The following is a 6,000-nucleotide window of genomic DNA, read 5'->3' as shown; positions in this document are numbered from 1 at the left end:
GTCAGTCATATTATCCACCTTTGACATAACAGAGGTTCTTCCCTGGCCACAGCGACAAAAAATTCTCAAATTAAATCTGATTTTTAAAAAAAATATATTTAGTATAATCAGTCCCAGAGTTGCTGTGCTGTGAATAGAGTAGTGCGTCATCCTGCCATAAGGAGGTTTTAACACTGAGAGGTTTCCACTGACCCTGCTGGGTTTTGTCAGAGAGTTTGAATGTGGTCGAAATGCTCAATCAGAGGAAAATGCAGGGGCAAACAATAATTCTTTTTTTTTGTCATGCTAGTGGCAGGTGATCCACTGCTTTGGTCAACACTAAAATATCTCAACAACTACTGAAATGGTTTCCATTAAGTTTAGTAGAGATATCCACAGACCCCATTATTTCTACTAACATTGATGATCCCCCGACTTTTCCACTAGTGCCACCAGCAGGTCAAAGTTTTCATTATCCAGTGAAACAGCTACTGGATGGATTGGCACAAAATTCTGTACAAACGTTAATTTTTCCCAGAAAATGACTTTGTTGATCCCCTGATTTTTCCACCAGTCCCCCCATGAGGTTTACATTTCTGGTTTTGAGTACAACGTCCCAACAACTACTGGACAGATAAGCATTAAATTTGGCACAGGCATTCATATCCCACTGAACCTCTCACCTGGTGCCATCACCAGGTTAAAATTAAAATATCTCCAATTCTGTTTAAGACCAAATACCTGCAAAACTAATGACATTCACATCACTCTTAAATTAACCTCTAATGCTATCGCTAATGAGCAAATGTTTGCATGCTAACACCCTAAAACAAGATGATGAACGTAGTAAACATTAAACAATGTGAGTATGTTACCATGCTGATATTAGCTTTAAGATCAAAGGAACGCCATGCTAATTAGCTAATGAACAAGTTTTAGCTGGCTGTTGAACTTACATACTTTTATGGACGAAGTGAATTGGTTTGATACTATCAAGGATCGAAAATTACCTTGTCATTCAACATCTAAGGAGTAAACGAAACTCTCATCAGCGTCAGTAAGCCAATCAGCATGCAGCATGCTTGGACCAAGATCTAATAATGCTTGTGATTGGCTGTTTGGCTGAGACCAAGTAAAACTAAAATTTATACCACTGTGTCGTAACTTTATTTTTGTTAAAATAGATTTGATAAAATTGGTATTGAAAAAATTGATAATCAATTGTATCGAAGTCTAGGTATCTTTATCTGTATGTATATAGAAACTGATGAACGATACTCAGCCTTATTGCAAACACACTAAACTAAGATGGTGCATTGTCATTGTGAGCATGTTAGCACGGCTGCTAGCACGGCTACAGTCTTGTATCTTTTCTCATTTGGCTAAATTTAAAGTAGGCTTAACTTAATATCACCACTCTCATGATATACACTCAGACAGGTGTTCTCACTCATGTTACCTGACTTAGCCTCCTCTCAGGATGTGTATGTGTGTGGACATCCTCCACCAGTTCTATTCAGGTGAAACAACACCTTTATCAGTCTGATTAGTTTGGTCAGGTAACTCCCATCATAGCTATACCCTTTAATCAGCCTCAATAACTGAAAAAACCTGTGTGGATGTGCTAAAATAGTGGATTGGCCTCAGCCTGTAAAATCCCATAATCTTCCAGTTTATTTTGCTGAGCACTGTCTACATTCAAAATGTGATCACAGAGAAGACAAACATTTGAAGCTATCACTTCAATGCTTTACAAACACGAACAAAATGTTCATGTTTGTCGATTGGCTCTGACCAAAGTCACTGCAACTCTGAAGCAACAAAAACAAGCTTTTCAAGCTGAACGGCATAATGAGCTACTACATGTAGTATCCATTGTCTAACACCCTGCCCCCAGTAAACAAACCTCACTACCAAATCAATCCATGTGAACCATGTGTGAATTTTATGCTGCTTGTCACCACGAAGTTGTTGTACCTCTATTGGATTCCTCATTGTAAACACAGTATTGTTCCTGTTTAATATGTGCTCAGATTCATCACCTCAGAAATCGATCTATTCATAGAACGTGTTGGTAGCAATTATATAAACTCTCAGCCTTTCGCTCAAGTGATAGAGTCGAGGGATGAGGTGGAGAATAAAAGGAACAGAAGACAAGTGATGTTAAAATGAACATTTATAATGACTCTTTGTTGCCGTCGCAAAAATAATCTTTAAAAAACAATTCAATTATTAACACTGAAATGCTGACTTCACTGGTAGTCCACGAGTCATAAAACACAACTCACTGAATTTCTTTTACAAACACAGTACTACAGTTACATTAAATAGTCATTACCGTTAAATCTATTAATGAATAATGTTCAAATAAACTAATAATAAAAACAATGACACTTTTAAAATCCTCTCATTCCCTCACCATAGTAGCTGTTGTCTTTTTTTATCAACAGTGTATTCGTTTAGAAAATATACTGCTTCTGAGATGTTTCTCTGACAAAAGCAGAAAACAGACTGGCAGCATAACAATAATGGTACATGAGCTCAAACGTCATACAATTAGGGTGATGTTTTTCAAGGGGAGTGGAAATGGGACGTAACCATTCCTGTGATCTAACATTTAGTTATGTAGGCTGGCTGCCTTTTGGCTCAGTGTGGAATTATTTGGCACTCTTGCTGACAAATATTTGCCATTAAAAGCTTTCAGACTTTTGCTAAAATGGCACAAGAAGGCATTTTCCTCGAATTTTTAGACATATTCAGAGGACTTTTTCATTTTAAAAGACATATAAATGCTGTCCCAGAAAGCCCTTTAGGTAGTTAACACTGTGGACTTTCACAGATTCTCCTCGTAACAAATGACAGAACGACAGAACCACTGTCAGTAATATCCAAGAGAGATGTACCCAATCAACAAAACATCACTTTGCTTAGGTTGGAGTTTATGATCTTATGCTGTCAGTCCATTTTTTTTTCTGAGATGGAACGAACAGAGGTTAAACGAAGTAAAATCGAACCCCAAAGAAAATTTACAATGACATGAAAATGTTTGCAAGGTACTGGCATGCTTTCTTCAGTTTACACTTAAGCAAGCGTTCAACCCTGCAGAAAAGTCCAGGTAACCAGAACACAAAAGAACAGCCTAACAGACTTTGACAGTAAAAGTAGTGTAAAATCCAACACATACATGAGTTCTTGGGGATGGAGAAGGTCAACTATGTTCATGGGAGGTTCAGAGGGTCAAAGACAAAAATGGCCTCATGTCTGGTTGGCAAGAATCCTGTATTTTCTCAAGACGAAAAGGGCTCAGAAATACCTTAATCCGTTTAAAGGGCGGACACAGTAGCAGGTGCTCATTGCAATGAAACACAAATTGTGATATCGTGTAGGCTGAGAGAGCGTGAGACTCAGGTAGAAGAGGTTTTAAGAGAGGAGCGAGCAGCCTGAGCCAGTTTGTGGCGTTTAAAACCAGTCCCAGCCTTCTCGTGAACGGGCTCCGTGGGGGCGGATGAACATCCAGAAAACATTTGGAGTGAAAATAAATACAAACATGACAACTTTTGGAATGATATTTGTAGTTCGTTTGGCATTCAGATGTGAAGCAGTAAATGCAACAACAGGGGTTTGTAACATAAAATAATGAGACAGAAATATAATTCTTGTTACTAGGCCTTTCAAAGTCTAATAGGTTTTCCTCTGTGATTTTCAATATGTTGAGGTGGCAGAGGCGATCTTCATTTTGCTGGTGCCGATTATGTCTCTTGGATCTGACCGTTAATATCAGCCAGACCTTGAGCTTTGCATCCCCCCCCAGTACTTTCACCCTGGTGCTTCGATACAAATTAGCTGGAGAAAAAAAAAAAAAAATTCTCTAATTTGTAATTTAAAGCAAAAGACAATGCAAAAAAAATGAGAAAAGTGTACATATCCCTCCTGTTAGTTAAAAACAAAGCACTCAGTGATTGACACAAACCTCTGCTGAAAGGAATGTGAAGGAGAAGCCTTCGAGTGGGGAACCAGTTGCTACTTTCCTATTTTGTCTGAGACTCCAGCCCTTTCCATCATTCATGAGACCCAACAGGATCAGGGAATAAATAAATTAAAGTAACATTAGTGTAACAGTAAAAGAATGGTAGAAAAAAAAAAAAAACAATAAAATCAGCTGTTGAAAGCCAACATGGTTTGCTTCATTTCACACCCAATATGATCAGTAAAGTGCATTTATGCAACACCAAACAAACAAGATAATGTTGACAGCGAATCGGAAGTTGTGTTAAAACATATCTGGTTCATGACTGTGGCCGTGTGAGGCCTACCTGACTATAGCTGAAATCTGTTATTGAGATAGATATTAAGTCTACATGTATTTGACAATCCTGCCCTGAATTTACATTAAAGACCGATAACATTCGACAGAAATTTAAAAAAAGAAAAAAGAAAAAAAAGAGAGTAAATGGGTACATTCATAGATTAGATCTGGGCTTTCAAGCTGTGACATAAAAAAATCATGGGACAGGTTATATGAGGTTCAACCTGTTTGTAAAAGAAATGCATGCCGGTTATCCTAAAAAAAATTAAAAAAAATAAAAAACACAAGGAGCCAATGCACTGAATAACATTTTCACGTTTGCTTGTTTCACATTTTTAATACTCCTCACTGTACCTAAAAATCAAAATATCTTCTCTGATGATGTGTAGAGAGATGAATTTGACCGATGAGAATTTGATCTGAGATGCGTGTGTGTGTGTGTCTGTGTCTTTTTTTTTTTTTTTGGGCCAACATGACAATAATGAGCTCCCTCCCAACTCACAACATAAAAAAAAAAAAAAGTTTTTTTTTTTTTGACATGAGGCGAGTAAACTTAAGTGCTTTACATTTGACTGCATGCAGTGTTATGTCTCTGAATGTTGCGAGACACCTCGCAAATTTTTGTAATTTTTTTTTCCTCCATAATTTACTTTGATACCATGCAATAGAAGACGTGCAAAAAGATAACACCTAACTCCACAAACACATTTTTGATTGTTAATGGCTATGTTATGAATGCTTATAACATGTTATGCTTAGTCCATGCTGGCCTATAGAGACATTTATGAGAAAACAGCAGTACTTAAGCCACAGGTCAAACAAACACACAAGGGATGCATGGAGTGTAAAACAACATGGATCCATAAAAATCACAATCTTTAACTCTTATTCTATGTACCTATGGGATAAAACAATGCACAAAAGTTCTTTGTCCTTTGTTTTCTTAAGTAATGTATTTGATTATCTTTTCTTAACTTAAAAGACAGTGTTTGATTGGCACTTGATCAGCACTTCTAAACAAGTTATTGATATCTAACATTTGATCGCACATCTACAATTTCAGAAGCTGCAGAGGTCTAGTTTGGCACAGGTTGTACTATGGAGTCTATTATTACTTTTACTATCTTACCAATACTGTATAGTATTCTATACACCTCGTTTTATGCTCCAGCCTTTCAGAGCATGTTTCTAATCAACAGACCAGACATCTTTTCAACTAAAATATTTTGTATAGTTTACTTATCAAATAGCAGCATTTTCATAACTTACAAAAAGTACATGTAAACCTATTCATTCAAAATCTTAGTAATTTCAAAGGTTCATACAACAGACATAAAACACAAAACAGGACAACATGCTACTATATTGCTTCCAATATTCTTTACATTTTCTTACTGTCAAACTAAATCATCAATGACAGAAATATGGACACCACCGGTTGATGATGAGTCATCATAATGCACAAACAAATCGCGAAGCTAATCTTAATCAGGCTTAGTTGGCACTCTCATCATCCACACAAATATAACATAGTTCACATTGTATCGACAACGCTGGACTGCATTTGGACTACAAACTAGAATAGCTACAATAAAGTACATATAGATCATATGACATGACATATTGTATTCCACAGAAATGAATTCTAGTCATTTTCAGATAAGAGGATATGCATAAAGGATGTCATTGTTTCGGCTTGAGGTCACAAACAAGTT

Source organism: Seriola aureovittata, chromosome 15 (genome assembly GCF_021018895.1).
Source record: "Seriola aureovittata isolate HTS-2021-v1 ecotype China chromosome 15, ASM2101889v1, whole genome shotgun sequence".
NCBI classification, from domain to species: domain Eukaryota; kingdom Metazoa; phylum Chordata; class Actinopteri; order Carangiformes; family Carangidae; genus Seriola; species Seriola aureovittata.
This window is presented reverse-complemented; position numbering follows the sequence as displayed.